This window comes from Hippopotamus amphibius, chromosome 17 (assembly GCF_030028045.1).
Source record: "Hippopotamus amphibius kiboko isolate mHipAmp2 chromosome 17, mHipAmp2.hap2, whole genome shotgun sequence".
NCBI classification, from domain to species: Eukaryota; Metazoa; Chordata; class Mammalia; order Artiodactyla; family Hippopotamidae; genus Hippopotamus; species Hippopotamus amphibius.
The window spans coordinates 48,418,487-48,431,220 of NC_080202.1; positions in this window are offsets into that span (position 1 = coordinate 48,418,487).

A 12,734-nucleotide genomic window follows, 5' to 3' on the forward strand; every position below is an offset into this window, starting at 1 on the left:
ACACCAACTCTCTGAATGCTTATCAGTCTCTCGCCTTGTGAAGAATCGTTTCAGTACTTTGTATGTATCTCTAAACACCACACTGTTTCGCTTTGCTTGTTTTAGAGCTCTATAAACACAGTGTCACCTAGGTATGTATGTACCTAAGAGAAATGAAAACACGTCTGTGCAAAGACGTGCACGCAGAGCGGTGTTACTCAAAGGAGCCAAACAGTGGAAGCAGCCCAAACGTCCATCAACTGGCGAACGGGTAAACAAAATGTGGTAGATCCACGCAATAGAACATGAGCTGGCAATAAAAGGGAATGAAGTTCTGATACATGCTACAACATGACGAACCCCCAAACTTTACACTGGGTGAAAGAGTCCAGACACAGGAGGCTACATATTGTATGACACCATCTATATGTAATGTCCAGAAAAGTCACATCTATAGAGACAGAATACAGATGAGGGGTTGCCTGGGGCTGGGGGAGGGGAATGGGGAGTGATGAAAACGGGCATGAGGGTTATTTTGAAGGTGATGGACGTGCACTGAAATTAAATAGTGTGATAGTCACACAATTCTCAAAATAATCTATTAATCATTGAATTGTACAGTTAAAATGGGTGAATTATGCTACAACATGGAAATACAGATTACTTTGATAAAGCTTTTTTTTTTTAAGGCATCATCTTAGAGTCTTCTAAGGTTTGTTTTCTTTTCTCTCACAATTCTGTTTCTGAGACTTTATTGTTGTCGTTGCATGGTTACAGTTCATTTTCATGACTTTTTGACAGTCCATAATAATCCATCTTGTGATGATGCCACATTTTTTCTCCAATCTCCAATCCTGGCACTGGACGTGTGAGTTACTTCTTGTTTTCTGTTCCTTCAAAGCACTTTGCCAGCAACATTCTTGCACATGTCACGTTGGCATACGTAAGTAACTTTAAGTCTGTTGAATCTAATAATAAAATATCAGGGCTTGTATACTGTATGTCTATTTTCACTTCATTTTTAGGAACTCATTTTTACTGTATTTTACAAAGGTATTATTCCCCCAACAAATTAAAAATCAAAACAAAACTGGTCCTTTTTGAGAAATACTGGTCCAGCGAGTAAAACTGCTGAGCCGAGGATACGCAGATGTTCAAAGATACGCAAATGTTCAAAGGTGTCCAAATGTCAAAGTGCTTTCTGAAATAGTTGTACCGATTTGCACTCCTGTCAGCAGTGGATGGGAGTTCACACACTGCTCCACAGCTTCATCAACACTCAGTATTATCCTATTTTTAAATTTGTGCCAATTTTGTGGGCATGACACATTTTCATTCCTTTGTTGGTAAATGAGGTTGAACATCTTTTCATACTTTTATGGGGGCAATTGTGCTTCCTCTTCTGTGCTATTCCTGTTTGCTTACTTAGCCCTTTTTTTTTCATTTTCTTGTTGACATACAGTTCTTTATATATTCTAGATATTAGTCCTGTGCCATTTAAATGTGTTGCAGAAATCATTCCCAGTGTGTAACTCGTTTGAATTTCTTTGCAGAGTCTTTTGATAAGAAAAGGTCTTCCTTTTAAATTAGCCGGATTTTCTCTATTTTTCCTTTTCTGGCTAGCTGCTCTTCACTCCTGGCGGGTCATGCTGGATTCCTGGTCAAAGCCTCTGCGTGGCTTTTACTGAACTGATAAGCTCTGGAGCAGAGCATGGACGGCCTCCTGCCTGCAGCCTCATCTCAGTGCCGCTTTCACTCACTAGTTTATTCTGGAGCTTATGTTTTCACCCCTGAGTCTTTTCCAGCTGCAGAGACTTCCCTTCATTTGCTCATAGAATCCCATCACTCCTCAAATCCCAGCTCTGGCACAACCTCCTCCCCTCCCCTCCTCCTCCCTTGCCTCTCCCTCTCTCTCTCTTCTTTTTCTTTTTTTTCCCAGCCCAGAGCTCTTTTACTATTTTTACAGCTATCAAGCCACAGATTCACAGGGAATGGGTTCCAGCAGTGCAGGCTCCTCTCATTGGCTCTCACAAAGTGGGATTCTCTGGGTGGAGCAGTCTGGCACTTCAGTTGAACCCCAGTAACTTTCTCTTTTGCTTTCTCCTTTTTCTGGTTGTTTTCTTTCACATGTTTCAGGAAAGCTATCTCACATGTTTCAGGAAAGCTATCTCAGCTGGTCGACTAACTTCTATGCTCAGTTTGTACCTTAAGAATTAATTTTTTAAATTAATTAATTTATTTTGGGCCTTTGTTGCTGCACGCGGGCTTTCTCTAGTTGTGGCGAGCGGGGACTACTCTTCATTGTGGTGTGTGGGCTCCTCATCACGGTGCCTTCCTTGTTGCGGAGCACGGGCTCTAGGCGCACGGGCTTCAGTAGTTGGTGGCACACAGGCTCAATAGTTGTGGCACACGGGCTCAGTTGCTCTGCGGCATGTGGGATCTTCCCAGACCAGGGATCAAACCGGTGTGCCCTGCATTGGCAGGCGGATTCTTAACCACTGCGCCACCTAGGAAGTCCCTTCTCAGAAGCATTTCTTCCTCTGTTCAGTGGGCTCCAAGCCTGACTAAACATCAGGTGACTGAGAGTACACAGGTTTTTGACTATTAAAATGGGATACATTTTACTTTGAATAAGTGCAACTTATTAAATAGATACATTATTTTAAAACACAGGATTCCTGAACAACGGGATGTTTGGAAGGGAAGAACAGTTAGGAAATGCTAGTCTCTTGCCAGTGATGTCCATGACGTCCTTGACATCATCCTGCTTCCATCTGAACGCTTCCAGGGACAGGAAGCTCACTACCTCGGCGGGCCAGACTGCTCCAGCTGTCAGGAACCGTCTTCTTCTCGTGTCTCCTGCCTCGCCATTTATACTCACTGTTCTTCACTCTGCTCTCTAGAGAAACACTTCATCTTTTCGCTCTTTGGCACGATCACCCTCCAGCATGAGAGGCCTGTCTGTCCATGTCTCTTTTTCTCCAAGAGAAATCCATCACCTTCAGTGATACCTGGGAAGAGATGGTTTCCAGATCCCTTCGTATCTGCTCATCCTCTTGTGAATGGACTGCAGAGCTTCCATACTCCTGGTAAACCGCACACCCATGTTTGAGGAAGGCCCAGGGCTGCTCTAACCCCAGGGCTGGTGCAGAGGGGTCCCAATCCACTTAATGTGAGTCCACTGGCGCAGCCCAAGGGCCGTGGCTGTTCTGGCAGCCACATTGGCCCTGTGGCTCGTACTGAACCTGGCAGTTGATGAAAAAAGATGAAAAAAGACCCTTAGGTCTTTTTCATGTGAGAAATTACCAGTTTGCTTATGTGCATCCGATTTCCCCTGTGTCTAAATGCAGAATATCTGTAAAATTCAATCTTTCTGCTTTTGACTCAGCAACCGTATCTTTGGAGAAAATTTACTTAACTTTCATGTCTCCTTTTAGTTCTTCCCCTCGGCTTCATGTCAAGCACAAATTTAGTCAGCAAGATATCGTTGTTGTTTTTTTAAATCTTGACATCCCAAGGACAGCGCCCTGTGGCAACAAAGCATCTGTGGCCTCTGTCTGCTTTGTGCTCTGCCTTTGGGATGTCAGGCCTCTGACCCTAGGAAGCAGGGGAAAGGGAGGTGCACGGCGTCACTCCAGGCCCAGCTGAGGCCCAGCTCTGCCACGGCTGTGACACTGATGGTTATTTCTGCCTTCCAGGCCAGGAACAACTCAGTAATCGTTGACTCACATCTGTCCTGTCTCCTCTTGCCTCATCTTGCCTGGTCTTCATTAAAAATGTTCCCCTCCTTTTCTTTCATTCACTGGTTCCTCTGCACATTTCTCCTGAGACCACGGGGTGCAGGCACTCTGCTTGTTCTGGAGATGGTCTCACCAACACAGGGTCCCTGGATTTTTTTTAGGGACTTTTTCTTTTTTTTTTGGCTGTGCCACTTGGCAGGTGGGATCTTAGTTCCCTGACCAGGGATGGACCTTGGGCCCCCTGCATTGGGAGGGTGGAGACTCCCTGGACGTTTAACAAGCCATTCCCAAAGTGGTGACAGACCCTGCGCCTCACCTGGGGGTGTTGCTTGGGCTGAGCCCTGAAAGGAGGGGCAGAACTTGATCAGGCCACTCACTGGAGGACTCACATTTGAAGCAGATGAAAAACAAAGCAGGTTCCCCCGGTCCGCACCAGGATGTGCGCGGGCGCTGGAGAGCGGGCTGCACTGCCAGGTCAGGGTGGGCTGTCAGGCTTCCTTCTAAGGAAGGTCTCGCGTCGGGCAGTGCCAAGACCACAGTTGTATTTCAGGGCGTTCAGTGACGCGATTAGCAAACTCTTGAGGCCTAGAGGTGGCAGGAGAAGATAGGGCTCAGGGCCCCCCACAGACTGAGGGAGGTGGTAGATTCAGGGTCGTCCAAGGGAGACCGGGGCCAAATGGATGAGCGACAGAGTGGGGAGGCGTTGAGGGGTGATGGTGCTTTGAAAGGCATGTTCCTAGGCAGCACACATCCTAGAAGCAGGTGTGGGGGTGGGGTGGGTGGCAAGCAGATGAGTTGGTCTTGGAGGGCGCTGGTCCCTTGCTGTGAGAGGCAGGTGACTGACGAGCCAGCTCTTCTCATTCCCACTGCCACGGGGCATCCTCCAGTCCACTCTCCCTGCTGCGGCCTCCAGACCCTTTGCCCCCTTTCCTCTGCCTGCCTCCTGCAGCTGGACTGGGCATCCACCCCAGAGAACCTTCCAGGAGGCGTCGAGTCCCCTCCCTCTCCGGGGCCCAGCATCGTCACAGGCTCACCAAGTTTCCATCTCAATCACGGTTAGGTACGTGTGGGAGTGGCAGGTAAGAGCTGCCCCAAGGGGAGCCCAGGAGCGTTTCAAACACTGCCCAAGACCCTGGAGGGCAGGCTCCAAGCCCAGGGCCTTCCACGAAGCCAGGCCTAGTATTTCCCCCTAGCTGCACCCCCTTCACCAACATTAACACTCCCTCCTATGCTCTGGGGGCTGTGTGGGTGCTGGGGATGTGACAGTGTACAATAATGCCAGGCCATGTCTACGGAGCAGGGCATCTAGGTGCTTCACACATCTTAATTAACGTAAACCTCCCAGCAACCCTAGGGGGTAGGTACTATTTGGCTCCCATTTTATGGGTGAGGAAACTAAGGCACAGAGAGGTTAGTAAGTTGACTAAGGTTGTACAATAGGTGGAGCCCAAGTGCAAAGTTGGACAAGTGCCCCCACTGTCAGCTGCCCCACTGCCCACTCGTCCTCTACCTTCCAGAATGCTCACTGCCTTGGTCCACTCTCACCAACGGGTCATGTGTCATATTCTTTACAGTCAGGATGTTCTTATTTTTAACCCCAAATCCTAAGCCCACTTCCTCTGGTGCTGCCCCTGGTGAGGGGACCTCTGTTCACGGGCCCTGTGTGAACGCGAGTGGGATGACCCCTTCTTCTTTCCAGCTCCTCCCCCTTCTCCAGTCCCACTGCCACTGTGCCCACCTTGGGATAGACCCTCATCGTTTCCACCAGCTCCCTGCCCCGGGCTTCCCTGTCTCTCCCTCCGGTCCCTCCTGACAGCCGTGAGAAGGAATGCTTGTTCCAAAGTACAGATCTGACCACAGCATCTGTTCCCTGAGAGCCCTTCCCTGCTCCCCATCAGCTGAGGGATAAAATCCAAACTCCCGAGTCAAGTCCAGAGTCCTTCCTGGTGTGGGCCCTGCCCCCTCCAGGTCCTCAGTTCTAGCCCTACCTCCACGGACCCTCTATCAGCACTTCCCAGAGACCATCCACTGGCGGGTCTGGCCCTTGATAAAGTGTTCAATAGTCAGCAGTAAAGCAAGAAAAACAAGAATAGTGAGATATACAAAATCGATCAGCATACATCAGCCAAGTTGCCAGCTGTCCTTTCTTGGTCATAATATTTCTTATTCTAAGTATTCTATTTTTTTAATAGCTAAAATACTTCTTTCATAAAATGGTGCTAAGAGAAAAATAATGGATTTTTTTTAATCCCCTTACTTGGCAAACAAAAAATGTTTGCAACTCTAGTCAGATTCCTTTTTTATTCTGACAATTCAGGGGCTGATGGAAGCTTGCCCCACTGGAATGTCAACCACATCCTGATCTTTGGGCTCCTGAGTCTTTCCTGCCATCCATTCCTTCTGTCTGCAATGCTCACCCCCCACCCAATGCTGGCTATCACTCACTGTCCCTCAAGGCCTGATATTCCTTCCCTAAAAGCATGTCTGCAGCACCGTCATGTTCACATTTCCAGAGCCCGGTACAGGCCCAGCCACCCAGGTATCAATACTTGGCAGGTTTGCTGAGAGCCTGACTAGAAAGAATGAATTCCAGCCTTCTTTGCAGCAGGTGGAGTATGCGGTGGTGAAGGACAGTGGGTGGGGTGCCCAGGCTTCCTCTGGCCTCAGCTGTCAGGCCAGGGCATAGCCAGTTCTCTCCCGTTCTGAGGGCCCAGTTGGGTGCCAGCAACTCTTCCCCAACCCCAGTGGGGCCCAGCTCAGAGCTTGGAATCCTAACTGGCCCTAAAGCGCTCCCCGGCACCTGTGTGTATCTCACTCACTGTTCCCAGAGGGGCCAGGAAACTGAGTGACACCTCCCTCACCCTGAAACGTGGGAGATGATCATCTCCCTCCTGGAAGCCCGGCGAACCTCAGGTCAGGCAGAAAGACAGAGGTGGAGGGAACGGGGAGAGACCGAGAGAGACAGTCGGGGGAAACAAAACAAGGCCTGTTGTGGCCGTGGAGAGGGCAACGTGGGGGACCCACGGAGAAGCGGGTAGGGAAGGACTGTCGCCATGGGAATGGCGGGCGGTGGAAGCCTGGGGCCAGGGGTCTGGAGAGCCTCCTGCTGGGCTGGGAAGAGGCATCCTCCTGCTAGTCCCTAATACGGTCTCTGTCATGGGACCTGGAGCGCAGGAGGCAAGTGCACCTTTGGGGTCTGCCCTCACCGCTACACGTCCAGAGCCCAGCAAGGCCCTCTGAAAAACTAGCGGCCCTGAAGGGCCTGCCGCCCCCTGCCATCCCCAGCAGCATCCTGGTCTCCACATCCCTTCCCTGGGACACTCTGAGAAACAACCTCCCTGGAAAGCATCAAAGATGGGTCAGAGGCGGGACTTACCTGGTGGTCCAGTGGTTAAGATTCTGCATTTCCACTGCAGGGGGCACGGGTTCAGTCCCTGGTCAAGGAAACAAGATCCCACATGCCACATGGTCAGAAAAAAAAAAAAAGGTCAGAGGAGGGGTCCCTAAAGGAGAAAATGACACTTTGTTTTCAATCACCTTGGAGTAGTGCACTTTGCTTTAGGAGGCCCCTTTTGAAAGGGCTTTTCTTTTTTTGGCCATGCTACGGCACGTGGGATTTTAGTTCCCTGACCAGAGATCCAACTCGTGCCCCCGGCAATGGAAGCGTGGAGTCTTAACCACTGGACCACCGGAGAAGTCCCGAGAGGGCTTATTATGCAGACATCAAGCAGAAAGTCTTTTGAGGAGAAGGAGGCAGTGGCCTTCTGTGGCTGGGAAGAGGCCACCTCAGGTCACCCCCACCTGGAGAATGGGGTGGGTGGGTTGACCAATGTGTATAAGAGGAAGAAAGAATCTAAGCTGAGACCCTTTATCTTAGCAGACCTTCTCTAACGCTCAACTGGCAAGGGAGGTTGCTGGGGCTTCGGGGAGAAACCTCTCCGTGGAGGAACGTGGATGGGCCGGGCTCCAGTCAGATTCAGTCATCTCGCAGGGGTAGCTGGTGCTGTTCACTAAACATGACTGCTGCTGACCTGGCCACCTGGGCACTGCGGGGATGCCACGGGGGGTGGGAACCAGAGCACAGTGTCTCTAAAGAGCTTAAAAACTTGGCTCACTGGCATTGAGCCAGTTGGTCTTAACTCCATGGCCAAGGGAAGCCAGGACTCAGCCCTGGGCCAAAATAAGCTTTTGGGGGTGCCTGGCTTTATCAGATGAAGAGAGGCCTGTGGGAGGGGAGAAAAACTGCTCAAGATGGATGAGAGCACTCAAAGTCACACCCGTTTGGACTTGACATTGCCTTCCAAGCTGTGAAGGACACTGCAGGCAATGGGATGTTGGGATGGAGGATGACTCAAAGCAGTGTTCTTGCCTTCCAACAGCCTTATCCTGTCGAACTTAAGAGATGGCCCTTAGGGTCAATCATTTATGGGCCCGGGAGCTTTGGGGTGAGCTACCCAGAAGCCTACCCAGAAGATCTGAGCTACCTGTTGCTGTAGAAGGAGGAGGCCCAGCTCTGGCCCCTTGGATCTCTTCAAGAGCAGGAGGCATGACTGACCCACAGCGGGCCACGAGGCAAGAGACTAGGGGACCAGCCGAAGGGTGTGGTTCTCCCTGGTACCAGTCCACCTCTTAGGGTCTCCCACTGGCTGGGAGGGATCGGGGGAGTGTGGCTTCTTGGGTGAGGGAAGTTCTGAGCTAAGGTCAGGGTACCTTCTAATCTAATCCGCTCTCAAACCAAGAATCAGCTGGCCTGATAAGAGCACTCAGGCAGGAGGTGATGGCCAAGGTCAAGAGAAGTATAAAGGATGAAGGGAGGGGCGGGGCAGAGCTGGACGAGGTGAAACCTCTGACTCAGGACAGGCACGCTGCTGACTTGCTATGACCTTGGAAGAGTCACCTGCCTAGCCCTAGTACGCTCAGCAGGAACAGTGTCTGTCCTGTCCTCCCCTTGGTTCTGCTCTTCTGGGTTCAGCGGCTCTTGCTCTGGAAGAGGGTCAGCACAAAGCTCCAGCTGGGAAACACTGCCTGTGCCTTCGTCCATCTCCCGCGCGGGCATCCTCCGGACCATGGCTTGGTCACCCCACACTTTTGGCTCAGAGTGGCCTCCACATCCTCACTGCACTCCTGGCACGAGGAGCTTGGCTGAGGACCAGGGGGTGTGGAGCCAGAGCTTTAGGAGCCAAGATGAGCCCTCCGCTGTCACAGGCTTTGAACAAAGTGCGGGAGTCCCGGCCCTGCGGTTTGTGGCTGGTTAGCGGAGGCGATGAGATGGCTGTCATCAGCAGCAGCTCACGCCCTGCCCCTCCACGTCTGTGCTGACACCACCCCAAGCTTCTGCTGGTCCTCACCCCTGGCCTCAGACCCTTGCCCTCCTGGGTCTTTCTTGCTCTCCACAACGCGCCCAGCACTCACATAGCAGGTCTTCAGTGTTTGTTGACTGACTCAACGACTGATGGGGACTCAGGGAGAAAAGGAGGGGAGGTGGGATTGAGGACACGACTGGGACACACACCTCCTCATGGCTTCCTGTCTGGAGGGCAGCGCTGGCCCAGGTGAGTGTCACGCTGGGGCTGGGCTCCAATGCCTCCTGCTCAGGCTGGACCACCAGCTGGACCAAGGGAACCTGGTGGTGCCCTACCGATTGGGACTGATGTCCAGATTCTCTAGTGGGTGACAGATACGGTCAGGGCTCAGACACGGTCAGGGCTCAGACACAACCACAGCTATGTGCCTACAGACACTTCTTAGACCCCCACCTCTGGTGGGGCCCCTGCTACACACCTCACATCTTCTTCCACCTCTGCCCTCACTAATGACCTGTTTATTTCCCTGCTTTCCTGTCTGCACACCTGGCTGATTTCTCAGCCAGAGGAGTGTTGGAGGGCAGGGCGGAACGGAGAAGGCCATGCACATTCCTCTCCCGGGACCTTTGTCCTTCTTTCCCCCTCTTCCCTCAGCTGGAATTACCTTCCCCTGGACCTTCACGTGGCTGCACCCTCACTTCTCTCTCCTCAGAGAGCCTTTGCCAGCACCCCTCAACAACAGCCCTCCCTCCTAGGACACTCCATCCCCTTCTCCTGCTTAATTTTCTTTGTATCACCTGTGACTACATGCAATTAGGTTACTGTGTGTGTGTGTGGGGGGGGCGGTGGGTGGGTGGGTGTGCCTGCGTGCATGTGTGTTTGCTTACCTTTTAATTATCTGTCTCCCCCACTTCATGTAAGTTACACGAGTGCGGGGACCTTGTCTGTCTATGCGTTACTGTCTCTCCAGGACCCGGGACCACTTCTGGCATAGGTAGATGCCCAATCAACCTTTGTCAAAAGAAAGGAAGGAAGGGAGGAAGGGAGGGAGGAAAAATGGACTTCCTCCTGATCCCTCCCTCCCTCCCTGCGCGGAGCACACTGAGAGGCTGGGCGAGCTGACCCCGCCACCGCCTCCCACTTTGGGTGCCCAGTGCTGTCCTGCCACCTCCTGCACTGGGCCCGTTTCCCCACCCCCGACCCTCCCACCACGTATGCCTCCCGTGTCCTGCCTGCTCGGGGCCAGCAGAAGTGAAAGCTGGGCTGACTGTCCCGTTCTCATCGCTTCTCCATCCATCCTGCAGTGTTCTCTTGGCTCGCGGACAGGTTACTCTTGTTTATCTAAGTCTTGTTTTCCCAGACGGGACCAACTTTGGGGTCAGCCCGGGACCCACAGCCTGTGACATTCCTCCGCCCCATCCCCTCGCACGCCGGAGGTCCCGGGTGACTCACTGTCTTCACGGGCAGCTCTGTGGTCAGTCCCCGGCCGTGCTGCCGCTCCCGCCACCGCCGCTGCTCTGCTGGACGCGCTGGCGGCTGATTTTCTGGCCTCCTCTGCTGCCCCTGAGGCTGGGAGACACGATGTCCCCCCGAGGGATTATTGTTCCATTTTAAACTCATCCAAGTGGCCATGTACTTTCAGATTCAAACCAGTTTTCTTTTCAAGGAACTTGGGGCGAGTTCCCCAGGGGCCTGATGCTGCTGCCCCGGCTGAAGCCCACGCTCGCCCTCGGCGTGCAGCTCAGCAGGTGTGTCCTTCAACTATCTGCCACCGAGCGCCAGGCCCGCCTCCCAGAGCTGGCACGGGGTTTGGTGCAGGCATGTGGATTGCTATTCTGGCAGTGCTGGTTGGGCCTCCTCACCTGCCTTCCCATCCACGCTCCTGCTCTCTCCCTGCTGTCCCCTTGCCAGGTTAACCCCTGCTCCCCCTGCAGCTCTGTGATTCTATGCCATGCCCCAGAAGCCGTCCCGGATCCTCACAGCTGGGTTAAGCGCCCTTGCTATGCGCTGCCGGGGCCTGAAGGGGACAGGGCCGTGCCTGTGCTGTTCGTTGCTACGCCCCTTGTCACCCAGCGCCTGGAGCACTGAAGGGACTTGATAAGAACTGTCGTAAAGGGTGAACGAATAAAAGCAAGGAAAAAAAAAAAGAGTGAACGAATTGTGTGTGTGTGCATCTTACAGTGCCTTAGGACTGGGGAACCCTGTCTCCAATGCCTTTGGTATTCTCTGCAGCCCAAGGTTAAGGTCTCTGCCTGTGCTGGACAGGAGTTAACTGGGTGTCTCAGCCTGCTGCGGGGCAGCGAAGTTTTGCTGGGAGGGGCCAGAACTGCTGGGAGGCCCTTCTGTCCTTCCCACACAAAAGCAAGGGTAGGACTGCCAAATAAAATACAGGACACCCAGTCAGATTTGAATTTTGGATAAAGAGTGAATACATTTTTAGTATATTGCATGTCATATGTGGGACATACTTATGCCAAAAAAATATTAAATTCAAATTTAACGGGGCATTTCCTTCTTTTTAAGTCTGGAAACCCTAGCAAGGCAGACATGATCCACCAGGTGCTAGGGGATCTGAAGTCCTTTTACAAGGTACATTCTGCTCACTGTCTGGGTTCTTCCTGCTCTTTAAATACTTTTGGCCAAAGAACAGGGTGAGCTCAAGGCTTGGTTTCCCAGGGCTGTCGGTAGCACACTTGATCCAGAGTATCTCCCTACATCTCAGCCCCTGACCCCAGCTACTGCACTGGATGCACTGAGATTCTAAGGAACGAGCCAACTGATGATCAGGGAAGAACATTCCAGAGGAGAGTGGGTGTGAACTTGGTGAGTCTGAGGAACATAATGGCTAGTGCAGTGTAGTGAGTGCAGGGAGGGAGGGGTTTGCATGGAAAACCCTGGGCCACATCCTCGGTCCCCAAGAAGGGGCCTTAAGGCTGTGCTCCTTGCAGGTCACCACCCCCAGCTGTAGGGTGGATGCTTCTCTGGCTTCCAAGGCTGAGTCTCAGCGGCGAGGATGGGGGAAGAAGGGAGTGAGTGTCTGGCACCTGGGGTTAGGGATTCTGGCAGCAGTGGCAAGGCCACCGTGCCTGGTGCTCGACTGCAGTTTGGTGGGATCACCAGCTCTTTAAAATGGTGTGGAGCTGTGAGTCCTTAGAGCTAAGTCCCCATGTGACTGATCCCCGTGGAGGCAACCTACCTCACTTGGAGAACCACTTCCACCCCCTCCTGAGAAAACTGCTGGGGGCCAGGTGTGCTCTCCTTTCTAAGGGGAAAATGCTGCAGCCCAGGGCCATAGGGCCAAGGGGTGGGGAGGACCCAAAGGGCTCCATCCCACCTCAACAGGAGTCTCTCTCCTGGCTTTGGAAGGGGCTGAAAGCCCTACTCCCGGAAGCTCCAATCAGGTCCCCAGCGAGGCTCTGCTCCTCTGTGCAGCCCTGCCCACCCCAGTCCTCCTCCTCCAAGCCCAAATACGCAGGCTGAGCAATGGGAAATGGCCTCAACTCACAAGGCACTTGTTGCCTGCTGTTTGCCTGCTGGCATGTGAAGGAAGCTGTTTCTTAGTTTAAAATGTCCATTAACTCCCTGTAGCTGGAAAGCTACCCCAACACTTCTGTTCGTGGTGAGTTTAAGCTTGGTCACTCAGAGGGGGTCGGCCCAGCGGGGTCTGCCCCATTGGAAGGTGTGCCCAGGGCAGTGGGCACCCTTAGGTGTC